The following is a 12,315-nucleotide window of genomic DNA, read 5'->3' as shown; positions in this document are numbered from 1 at the left end:
GTTCCAAATCTCAAGGGAGAGGAGAAAGAGAGGCACCTGAAGCTTGGGAACATTACTCAGTCCCAGCAGGAGGAGGAACTCCACTGGTCATGTCCGCTTGTCCCATTCCTCTTTCTCCATGAAGTGCTGTAGGACCTTCTTGGCAGGCAGGGAACCTGAGGAAGGGTGTGCGCTTCTGTGTTTGTTGTACAAAGGAATCGGGAAGGAGTCACTGCCAGAGACAACATGGCGGTTTTCCCTCCTCTGACTGAATTCACACTTGGCTTAGAGGCTCCATTCCTCGTGAAAGGGCAGGAACAGGTTCTTTGAGAGGGACAAACTGCTCTTCTTGGAAGAACCTCCTCTCATTAGAGAGATGAGTTGCCGCACTGAGGTGCCTATTTCTGTGGAATGAGAGAGAATGTTCATTTGCTCACATTACATTATGATGCAGGAAGTTATTCCCCGCAGTACCCGGCAAAGGCGTTAGCCAAGTCCCGCTTTCAAGCAACAGAAAGAGGTGCCCGACAGAAAAACTCCATCATGCAAAAAAGCCTTTAGGGCAACGCATTGTGCCATAGACTGATCTTCACCCTGAGGAAGAACTTTCTCAAACTGTTTACCTTTACAGTGAGTTGGAGATGGCCGAGGCAGTCACCTAGACAGCCCAGAGAGCTCCTGGAATGGAGGAGCCCTTTTACTCAGTCATTCACCCCACCTACACTGGGCTGCGTTGGTCCTGAAGGTGCTTCCATGGGGAGGGTGCCTCAGATTCACTGCTCGCTCTAAATCACATCCCATGTAGATGGCTGAGAGACAACTGTGAGAGAGCTGAGGGATTGAGATGGATCCCTAAGATACGAGCAAGATGGAGAAAGAGACAGCGAGAGATTAAGAGAGTTGAGAACATAAGGGGCATGTCTTGGCACCCTGGCTCCATACACTCTGCCCCAACCTCTGCCTGTCCACTGAGGTGTGTGAGTGCCCATTAGCTTATGCCCCACAGCTCTGACTGCACTGACCACCACGCTGCCTGTATCTGGGTTCAGCAGTGTCAAGGACACAGAGAGGGTATCTAAGGAAAGAGGGAAGAGGGAGCTGGAATGAGAAGACAGGCAGGACAGGACTGTACCAAGACACATGGTCTCACTTCATAGCTGCCACTGTGCAAAGAGCCACTGGCACTAAATGGCAACACTGTGACAGGGATTAGAGAAGAGGACAGGTTTCCTTTTAATTTTGGAGAGACTTTAAGGAACAATTGTAACCCTCAGGTCTTCAAAGGATGGCTCTGCTGAGCAAGAGTCCCTCCCTTGAGCAAATGACCACACGTTGCCCAGTATGTGGCTCAGGGCACTTGGCATTACCTATGGGAAAACGAAGCTGCCAAGTCTATGCTAAGTACAGTTCTCCTGAAGACCACTGTAGGAGGAGATGATATCACCCTCTAGAGTGCTGATCCTTCCCCGCTATCAAAGGAGGCCAGAGAATGAACTCATCAACAGTGTTGCCTGTTTGTGCCAGGGGCTCTTTGCACAGTGGCAGCTATGAAGTGAGACCATGTGTCTTGGTACAGTCCTGTCCTGCCTGTCTTCTCATTCCAGCTCCTCTTTCCTTAGATACCCTCTGTGTATCCTTGACACTGCTGAACCCAGATACAGGCAGCGTGGTGGTCAGTGCAGTCAGAGCTGTGGGGCATAAGCTAATGGGCACTCACACACCTCAGTGGACAGGCAGAGGTTGGGGCAGAGTGTATGGGGCCAGGCTGCCAAGACATGTCCCTTATGTTCTCAACTCTCTTAATCTCTCGCTGTCTCTTTCTCCATCTTGCTCGTATCTTAGGGATCCATCTCAATCCCTCAGCTCTCTCACAGTTGTCTCTCAGCCATCTACATGGGATGTGATTTAGAGCGAGCAGTGAATCTGAGGCACCCTCCCCATGGAAGCACCTTCAGGACCAAGGCACCCCAGTGTAGGTGGGGTGAATGACTGAGTAAAAGGGCTCCTCCATTCCAGGAGCTCTCTGGGCTGTCTAGGTGACTGCCTCGGCCATCTCCAACTCGCTGTAAAGGTATAAAGTTTGAGAAAATTCTTCCTCAGAGTGAAGAAAAAGTCTATGGCATGATGCATTGCCCTAAAGGCTTTTTTTGCATGATGGAGCTTTTCTGTCGGGCCCCTCTTTCTGTTGCTTGAAAGCAGGACTTGGCTAACGCCTGTGCTGGGTGCTATGGGGAATAACTTAATGCGTCATAATGTAATGTGAGCAAATGAACATTCTCTTTCATTCCACAGAAATAGGCACCTCAGTGCGGCAACTCATCTCTCTCATGAGAGGAGGTTCTTTCAAGAAGAGCAGTTTGGCCCTCTCAAAGAACCTCTTCCTGCCCTTTCACGAGGAATGGAGCCCCTAAGCCAAGTGTGAATTCAGTCAGAGGAGGGAAAACCTCCATGTTGTCTCTGGCAGTGACTCCTTCCCGATTCCTTTGTACAACAAACACAGAAGCGCATGCCCTTCCTCAGGTTCCCGTCCTGCCAAGTGGGGAAAAGAAGGTCCTACAGCACTTCATGGAGAAAGAGGAATGGGACAAGCAGACATGACCAGTGGAGTTCCTCCTCCTGCTGGGACTGAGTAATGTCCCCAAGCTTCAGGCGCCTCTCTTTCTCCTCTCCCTTGAGATCTACATGGTGAAGGTGTTTGTTAACATCCTCATTGTTGTGCTGGTGCTGGCAGCTGGGCATCTTCACACTCCCATGTCCGTCTTCCTGGGGAATTTCTCCAATGTGGAAATCTGCTACACCTTCACTATCCTGCCCAGGCTGCTGGCCAGCTTCCTAGCCAGGGACAGAACCATTTCTACTCAAGGGTGCATGGCACAGCTCTTTTTCTTTGGCTGTTTTGCAGGTACCGAGTGCTATCTGCTGGCCACCATGTCCTAGGATCGCTACTTGGCCATCTGTCAAGCCCTGCTCTAGGCAAGCCTCATGAACTGGAAGCTCTGTCTCCAGCTGGCGGCTGGGTCTTGGCTAGCAGCATTGCTCATGTCTACCATAGTCACCGGGCTCTTTTCCAGGTTACAGTTCTGTGCTCCCAACGCCATTGATCACTTCTTCTGTGGTTTTGCCCCATTGCTAGAGCTTGCCTGCAGTGACACCACGGTGCTTAGGCTGGTTACTTTCAGAGTCTGCTTTCTGGGTGTAGTCTTCCCATTTGGACTCACACTGGTATCCTACATCTGCACCAGAGCTGCAGTCCTGAGGATCCCAACCACCATGGGGAGGCAGAAGGCCTTCTCCACCTGCTCCTCTCACCTCATCGTGGTGACTGTTTTCTATGGCACCCTCGTCCTTGTCTATATGACACCAGGACAGCCTCCCTGAGGCAGCTCCATAAAGTCCTCTCCTTTTTCTACACCATCCTCACGCCCCTGGTCAATCCACTCCTCTGCAGCCTGCGGAACAGGGAGGTCAAGGGGGCTCTTGGAAATGCACTCAGAAAAACTGTGGCCTGCCTCGAGAGCTCATACATGTTGTGATCCACCAGGAATAAACAGGTGGTGTATCTCTTTTGATCAAGTGGGGACCACTCCTATGTGCCTCTTTTGTGTACCAGGTGTATCTTTAGAAGTGCAGAATCTTGGGACTGGTTGTGGAATGAGAAGCGGGAGAAGGGAATTTGTGTCTTAAAGAAATATAGGTCTGGTCTTGAAGAGTGTAAAAAACTTGCCTGGCTTTCTTCCTTCTTTAAAGTAAAGCCAGTTGTGATCCTGCAAGTGGGAGCTGTTGAAATGCCACACCTGCCCAGGAGTGGGAGGAAACTGACTCTAAGCATGCTGTTTTCTCTTCTGTCACCCAGCCAGGCTGAGGCGTGGCATTCCTGCATGTCTGGGATTCCTCAGGGCATCTCCCTATTGGCAGGGAGAAGTGGGCAGCTGGATCAAGCCCTTCCACTGGACATGTCTAAATCCAACTAGGGGAATCCCATCCCTTTGTTCTCTGGGCTTCCTAGCAGAGGACAACTGTGAAAGCTACTCTGATAGAGTCAGCTCCTCTGAAAAAAAAAATAGTACATCCTTGCGCAGAGGAAAGATGCACAAGTTGGTTCTCAGTTTCCCCATTTTTTAACACAGAGATCATTTCTTCCTCCTTCTTTCCTTCTCATATTCTGACTCCCATCCAACAATGTAATTACTTATTTGTGTCCCACAGTCTGACTTAGATACTGCAAACCGAGTCCTCCTGTTTTCTTCTTTCTTGCAAAAGAGAGCAAGGTCAGCTCATGGGGCATGACTGAGCACACACACCCCCAGCAGCAGGCTCTCCCCATTTCCTAGGCTGAGGCAAGCGCACAAGGTGGGAATGTCTCCATCATCTCTGATTTGCGCAAGGGCCTTCAGCCCTGACATACTCCCACAACACACTTGTTCCTCCTCCACCCACAGACAGAAATTCCTTCCCACTTCCAGGCTCAGGTCTTGGCTGCAAGAATTTGCTGCACTTCAGAAGAGGCCTTGAGCTTCTTGGCTCTTCTTGGTGCTTAAGGCAATCTTCTGGGCTCCCTCCAGATTTCATGGGGGGACTTCTTGTCTCTAACAAGGACTTTATGACAAGTTGTTATGAAATGTTTGTTCTTCTGTCATTCCTGTGTGTGGAAAGAGTAGACACAGAGAAGGAAGAGATACACCAAAAGGGATGCGAGTGAAGTGCCAGTAAGAACCAGGTGAGCTCCCCCCATGCCTGTGGCTTCCTGGCAAGGAGTCTGTCCTGAGAAGGGCATCCAGCCTCTACCCCACTCTGGAGTGGGGAATGAGCAGCGCTCGTGCCTCCTGGGGGACACAAAAGATGACTTTTCAAGGGCACCTTTCCTCTGAACTGCTGTAGATTTGTCCTTGAGGATGAGGTATAATGGCCAACACTGCAAATACTGATCTATCTGGTGTTGCCCAGAGTGGCCACCAGAGATGCAAACTGCTATGCTGCAGATATTTATATTTAGGCAGATTAATGTTGGGGTTTGTTTTTGCTTTGGTTCTTCTTCTTCTTTAGATACTGATACTCTTAGGGAAATCACAAAAGCACCTGAAAGATTATTGAAGGTTTCCTGAGAGAAGCCCCAGCAGATTAGCATCTCAAGCAATGGGGTGCCAGGGGACAAGGGAAGGATGGTTTGGGAACTGCCCTGGGATTTGGGAAATGGAAATGAGTTCTCCGCTCCTTGACACCCTGCCCTTCTCAGTGAGGGCTGTGAAAAACTCTGCCAACTAGGTCGGAACTCACAGCCGTGTCAGGGAACTTCTGTCGAACTGCAGGAATGTGGTCCTGACAGCTCAGGCGTTGAGTTTCCATTGGAGTCCAAACCACGACAATTCACACTGCCTCCGTCTTCACTATGACACTGGGTGTTGTGTGACACAACTGTCCTGGATCTCCAGGCAGGATGGGCAAAAGTTTGATACCTGAACGGGAACTCTTCCTCTTCCTGGAAATGTCAATGTCACAGGCTCGAGCCAAGAGGCCCAAGAAACAAAACTTCCCAGAGGGTCAATTCATGAAAACGTCCCCCAGGCTGTGGGACTTGCTCTTGACTGACAGAGAATTTGTCAGTGTAGACAAATTTGTGAGTCTTCACCTATTTTTCCCTCTCTCTTTGTAACTTGGCTCTCAGCATTTACGTATTGAATCTGCTTTGCCGCTTTGAAAATGTGTCTTTGAGAAACTAGCTCAGGATATATTTATTATCTTTTTTTAGCCCAAATGAATATGCAGCATTGAAGTGGGTTTCCATATATGGAGCAGTTTTGCACAAAGTCTGCTCAAAGAGGAGAAATATCTCAGCCTGCAGTGGGAAAAGAGTGAAGCTGTGGAGGATAAATGTGCTGCTTCAGACAATATGTGGTATGCATGCAAGAGAAAAAGTTGCAAAGGTGAATGGGCATGAAAGAAATGGAAAACTGCCCATCCAATGGAGCTCTGCAAGAGGAGGATGGAGCCGTACGTAACATGGCATGATCCAAGTGGGATCAGCATGGAGAGAAGACATTTGTAGGGAATGGAGTTGCAATGGAGTACCTTGACGTCACCCAGCTGAAAAAGAGAGATTGGACAGTGTGCTGTAGTGATGGGCAGAAGTGTCCTGGGCTAAAAGACCTTGGCTAAGAGAAGGTTGGAGGGATTTGGGTTGCAGAGATTTGAGGTAGTCCTTTCAAGATCTAATCAGGCTGAGCTTTGGAGACAAGTACAAATAATGAAGCTCTCAAGGATGTTTTGGAATTCATTGTACTATCTTTGCTCTCTCTTATCATTTAAAGATTACAGTATTGCCCTTAAGTAATCCATGCTCCATATCTTTTTTCTCTGCTTTTTTGAGGAGGGGGAGGTGGAAGAGAAGAATAGATTATTTTTTAACCAAAGGCAGCCAACGGGCAGATCCCAGGTCAGTTAAAAGGTACAAAGGAAGGAAAAATTATGATGTGGTGTACACTGGCACAAGAGGATTACCTGCATTTCCATTCTCTAAGTCCTAACTGGGCGGCAGAGAGCCTGGAAGCTCAGAGCTGCCTTCATCTGCCCTGTATTTCAGCATGTAAAATGAAGCTAACTGAGTCATAAAGTTGGTTTTGATTCTCTTCACAGCCTAAGGCACAGCATGGGGCAGGAGACAGGCAGGACACCTAAAGAGGACTCACACTTCTCTGGACAAAAGCTTAGGTGCTTGTGGGAACCTCAGGAGGCATGGCATACCTATTGCAGGGTTCAACGACCTGGTCAAATGCCTTGTCTCCTTCTCTGTAATGGTGGCATTGATGCGTCACACATGTGCGGACTCTGTACAAGGATCATAGAATCATCGATTCATAGAATGGTTTAGGTTGGAAACAACCTTAAAGATCATCAAGTCCAACTGTAAACCTAACCCTGCTAAGTCCACCACTAAACCATGTCCCTAAGCACCTCATCCACATGTCTTTTAAAAACCTCCAGTGATGCTGACTCAACCACGTCCTTGGGCAGCCTGTTCCAGTGTCTGACAGCCCTTTCGGTGAAGAGACTTTTCCTAATATCCAGTCTGAACTTCCCCTGGCACAACCTGTGGCTGTTTCCTCTTGTCCTATCACTTGTCACTTGGGAGAAGAGACCCCCACCCACCTCTCTACAGGGGGACAATCACTTCCCTAGTCCTGCCGGCCACACTGTTTCTGATATAAGCCAGGATGCAGTTGGCTGTCATAGCAATGTTGGCCAACATATGAATGTTTCTTTTCCATAGGTATTCAGAGAGATCCTTCTTGTGCTCGGGAGAGGCTGTCCTGCAAGGCCTATCACATTTCCTGAGCTCCTTCCCCCTTCAGAGCTGCTTCCCACGGCACCACCTGGATCAGTCCCCCCTGTATATCAAAGTCTTTGTCTCTGGAGTCCACCAGCCTGTGCTCTGCTGCTGGCCTTCCTTTGACACCTGGGACCCCACTATTTCCTTGTTTGCCAGTACCGGCTCCAGGTGAGCATCCCCCTTGTTGTCCCTACCTGGCAGCTCTGTTCGGAACTTGTCCCAGGAGCCTCCAGGCTGCCGGCATCCTGTCGCTTTGCCTGGCCAGGGAATGCCAGGGCACTTACAGTCCCCCACAGGAACCTGCTGCTTAACCTGGAGACTTCCTCGGCTTGCTGAGAGAGGACTATTGCTGTTTCCTCTCCCTGACCAAGTAGGTTATGAGTGCCAAGACCATGTCACCCTTAATGACTTCTCTTCTCATCCTCACTCACAGAAGCTGGCCCAACCTGTGGCCCATCTCATAGAGGAGCTCCATATATCCTAGTTGCTCCTTCACACAGCGTGGTTCCCCCCAATTCTTGTCCTCCCTGTCACCTTGTCCATCAGAGCCTGTATCCCTGCACTGCAGCACCCCAGCTCAGCAAGCTGTGCCACCACATCTCATTTAATCCCAAACCATCACAGTAGAGTGACACGTCCTGGGGCTTCAGCTCCTCCTGCCTGTGCTCCAGCTCCTCCTGGCCATGCACCTCTGGGCTGCAGCACCTCAGCCGTGGCACCGGGGTGGAGTGCAGACTTCTCACAGGGAAACCTGATCACTGATCCTCACCAGAAGACCATTGTGCATCGAACAGTTAGTGCTGTGCTGCGCTGTGCTGCGTGTACAGCGTGGCCTCCACACCTGTACTGTGCTGCAGAGATCCCTTGGGCACAGGACAACCTCAGCAGCTCCTTGTCACAGTGCAGCCTGCGGGCAGCTCCACTCGGTACTGGCCATCATGGCACCTGCATGGCCTTGTCTCTGTCTGACAATGCAGCAGGAAGGTCTCATGAGAACATCATTTCTGACTGACTGTGGAGAAGAGAAATAGAGTCGTTTCCTCCTAAGGGTATACAGTATGATTTTGAATGACCAAAATGGGAGACTGTCTTCTCTGGACGGGCTCTGCATGGCATGCTGCGCATGGCTGGGAGTCCCATTCGATGCTACAACACCTAGGCATCCCACCACCTAACTGGATCAAAGATTACCTATACTATTCTCTCCTTATAATCCTTGACCTAACTGCCTTTTAAATGGTACCTCACAGAGTCTGAGTACCTTCCTTACTGGGATCATCATGGACCAGGATCTACTGGTGAAGAACTCTCCCAGCACACTTGGATGCAGCCCCTACAGTCCAATGGACTGGTAGGTGTGCAGTTTGCTCAGGTAACCCCTGGCTTCATCCCCATTCACAGCTGGTTGTTCTCCTCCAGAGCCCTGCCTCAAAGCACAAAGGCCTGGGAGACCTTGCTGGTGGAAACTGAGGCAAAGGGGACACAGAGCATCTCAGATCTATCTACACCTACTCTTACTAAACTTAGAAGTGGTTCCACACTCTCTCTGTCTCTTCCTTAACTCTTCCTGAAACAGCAACAGGTCATCTTGGTGCCCTTGAATTCCCTTTTGAGTGTCAATTGAGTTTTGATATGGACCATTGCTGTGGTTGGAGGATGCTGTCTTTGAAGACAAGATGTGTGCAGGCACAGTGAGAAAAGGATTGTTCTGTTCCTGGACTGTATCATCAAGGGAGTGAATAAAGATCCCTGTGTGATGTGCTTTGTGTTCACGCAATGCCTGCAGCTGTTGGGTAGAGAAGGGACAGACGTTGCCTCTCTGATAACATCTGATAACTGATGCCTCTGAGTGATGGCAACAGTCAATGGCACACAGGCACCAAATCACATTCTCTGCGATGCCACCTGGGGTGTCTGTCAGGCACCCACCCTGAATGGGAATTGCATTCCTGTTGGTCCTCTGATTTTCTTGCCAGCCCTGGCATCTCATGTAGCTCTGTGTGCCTGGATTTGAACCTTACATTGAGCAGCTGCCTTGAATTCTGTACCACAATGTGGGGATGAACACGAGACAGCTGCCAATACACTCAGTGAAGGTCTAGTGAATCCAACACCTGGAGGAGAGGAAGAAAGAGATGGAGCTCTCCCTGTGGCATAAGACTCCATTCCATCCTATGAATATCTCTATAGGCTGACCTGAACATAACGAGTAGGGACAGGTTCAGTTGCCCTTAATTTGGGCAGCAGCTGTCCTTTCAGTTGGCCAAAGGAAATTCCCAAGAGCCTCCAAGAAGATGCCCCAGATGTTGGCCTGTCTCTACATCAGCCTGCACGTACCTTCAATCTGTCTCTATTAGCGGCACATATCTTTGACCACCTCTGGCACCTCAGATGTCACCAGACAACTGCACCTGAACAGCTCACTCCTGGCCTCCAGCTCCATTAATTACCATGGGAGCTGAGAGCAGGAGCTCACATGCAGGTACCTATTGTGTGTCCACCTGAAGGGGGGCAGGAGGAATCCCACCTGCTGTGGGTCTGTGGTGTGCATGGGAGGGAGCTGAGTGCCCTTCCAGCCCCAGCACTCCAAACCCAGGATGAGATGCCTTGTCGGGCTCAGCTGCATCCCTTCCCTCAGCAGGGGTAAAGGAGATCCCTGCCTGTCCCTGTCTGGCTGTCCTGTCTAAAGATGGGCCAAGAAAAGTTGATATTTAGGCGTGACTCTGTCTCTCAGCAGGGAAATGACAGTGCTGGGAAGAAGTGTCTCTCCCCAGCTGCGGGAGGGAACCTCAGTGATTGCTCCAGCCTGTTTCACAGCAGGTTCCCCTGGAGCCCCAGGGACCCCTGGGGGGAGCCCCGAGGGGCAGAGAAAGTGCCGCCTTGGGCTGCTCCTCTGCTGCTGAGCTGGGCCGGGCTCCTGGGATGGAGGGAGCTCAGGGCAAGCGGGCAGCGCTGAGGAGAGACAGCTCTGCCCAGGAGCAGCTCCTCTGCAGAGCGCAGCAGGGCTGAGGGCACTGCCTGCAGGCACCGAGGGGAGAGGATCAAGGCAGAGAGAGGTTAAAGGCAGTCTGGGGTGGGAGGACAGAGGCGAGCTCACTGGAGGAGAAATCTTCACAGCCCTTGACACGGTAAGTCTCTGGCTGCAGGGCGATTTAGGTACAGTTCACGGCCAGATCTCCTAATGCTGGCACATCCCACAAACGATGAGACCTTTGAGGAAGAACTGCCACAGGTTCTCCAGTGTAGAGGAGGAGGAGGTGCCCCAGAGCAGGGCTTCCCTGCTGCACCATCAGAGGGACAGGGCATGAGGGCTGCCTTCTGCCAGGGACGGCTGCAGGGTGTGAAGGTGGGTGTGCAGCCAGGGGTGCCCAGGGCTGTCCTTCCGAGCAGGGTCCCTGCACCCCCGGGGCTGGGTGCTGGGGCAGGGACTCTGCCGCCTGCCAGGGTCAGCACTCAGCCTGCCCGGGGAGCTCCCCACGGCGCTGTGGGGAGAAGCTGGGGGTGGAAGGAGAGACCAGTGCAAGGGCAGGGTGCTTCTGCTGTTGAGAGGGTGCTGTGTGGGTCAGGGCTGCTCACAGCTCCACATCACTGCAGGATCTTCCCAGGAGACTTTTCAGGAAGCACAGCAAGGCAGGGGCTGCCTGAAAGGAAAGGATCCTGGTCTTTCACTCTTCTCCTCTGGGTTGTCTGGGTGGGCAATGGCACATAGAAATTAATCTCTCATTTCCGGAGGAGGCACTGAAATTCCAAGTCTGTTCCTCTTAGAGGTGAATAAAGCGGGGAGTATTGGAAATCACCATGCCGTGGTCACAGACAGCATCAGTGTCACTTTTCCAGCCTCGCCAGGGCTGGTCTGATGTTCCCCTCAGAGCCTGCACACCCAGAGATGCCCCTGGGCAGTGTCCTGCTGCAGGGAGGGCTCTGCAGGGCAGAGCTGAGCAGGCAGCGGGTGGGATGGGCTCTGTGAGCACTGCCAGGGAGGAGACACAGGGGACAGAGAACCAGCTCCTGGCAGGGACAGCTGCAGGCAGCAGAGACAGGGACGGGGTTGGGAGGACACTGCAAACAAGCACAGGGGGAGGGTGCGCTCAGGCAGCTCTCTTTCTGTGTTTCCCTGCAGATGTCTGCTGGGCACTGTCTGCGGGGCAATGAGCTGACTCTCTCTGTAGAACCTCCCATCGGAGGGACCCCCGAGTCTCTGCTTTGCCTGTCCTGCAGGGCTTGCAAGCTGCCCCCCAGAAAGGCGCAGCTCTGCTGTGGGATCCTCGGGAGTGCGGAGCCTTTCCTTGGGGGTCGGCACTCTCCTCGCAGAGTCAGTTGCTTCTCTCTGGGAGGGGTCGAGTCCTGCCCTCTCCATCACACCTCCACCTCTGGGCTGGGCTAGAGAAGAGTTTGCAGAGCTGTCCTTTGAAACAGGACTCCTCTGGTCTCATCAGAGTCCAGGTTTAGGGTTTTTTTAAAAGAGTAATTTGTGTGTGAAGGCATCTTCAAGGCAGCAAAATGAAAACACAGGGAAGATGGGAAAAGGACTGATAAACACTGCAGCTGTGTGAGAAAACACAGACAAAATTATTAAAAAGACATGCTAAGACTCTCTGCCGCAGCCCATGTTCTTCTGAGTCATGAGTGCAGATATTGAATTTTTCCATGAAAGCTGGATTACATCTGACATGCCCTGTGAACATTGGAGGTGTCACAAGTCAGCTCCCATGTACCCACTGCAGCAGAGCAAAGCTGACTCCTCAGCAGCAGAAGGGCAGAGCTCCTGCTCCTCACAGCACACTCAGCCAGCACAAACTAGAGAAAGGAAATGCATTCCAACTGGGGGGGATTGCTATGAAAAATGGAGTGGGTTTTCTCAGAGAAATCTGTCCTAACTTTTTTCCTGTCTTATCCTTCTTTGGACAGAGCTCCCAGACCAAGAAACAGCAAATGTCTAACAACAGCTCCATCACCGTGTTCCTCCTCCTGGCATTCGCAGACACACGGGAGCTGCAGCTCTTGCACTTCTG

At 51.3% G+C, this 12,315-nt stretch overlaps 1 pseudogene; it reads left to right on the top strand.

The window, feature by feature from the left end:
• Positions 1 to 2,661: 2,661 nt before the first annotated feature.
• On the top strand, positions 2,662 to 3,512 carry LOC132321432 (olfactory receptor 5G29-like; annotated as a pseudogene).
• The last annotated feature ends 8,803 nt before the right edge of the window (positions 3,513 to 12,315 follow it).

This window comes from Gavia stellata, unplaced genomic scaffold (genome assembly GCF_030936135.1).
Source record: "Gavia stellata isolate bGavSte3 unplaced genomic scaffold, bGavSte3.hap2 HAP2_SCAFFOLD_42, whole genome shotgun sequence".
Classification (NCBI taxonomy): domain Eukaryota; kingdom Metazoa; phylum Chordata; class Aves; order Gaviiformes; family Gaviidae; genus Gavia; species Gavia stellata.
This window is presented reverse-complemented; position numbering and strand designations above follow the sequence as displayed.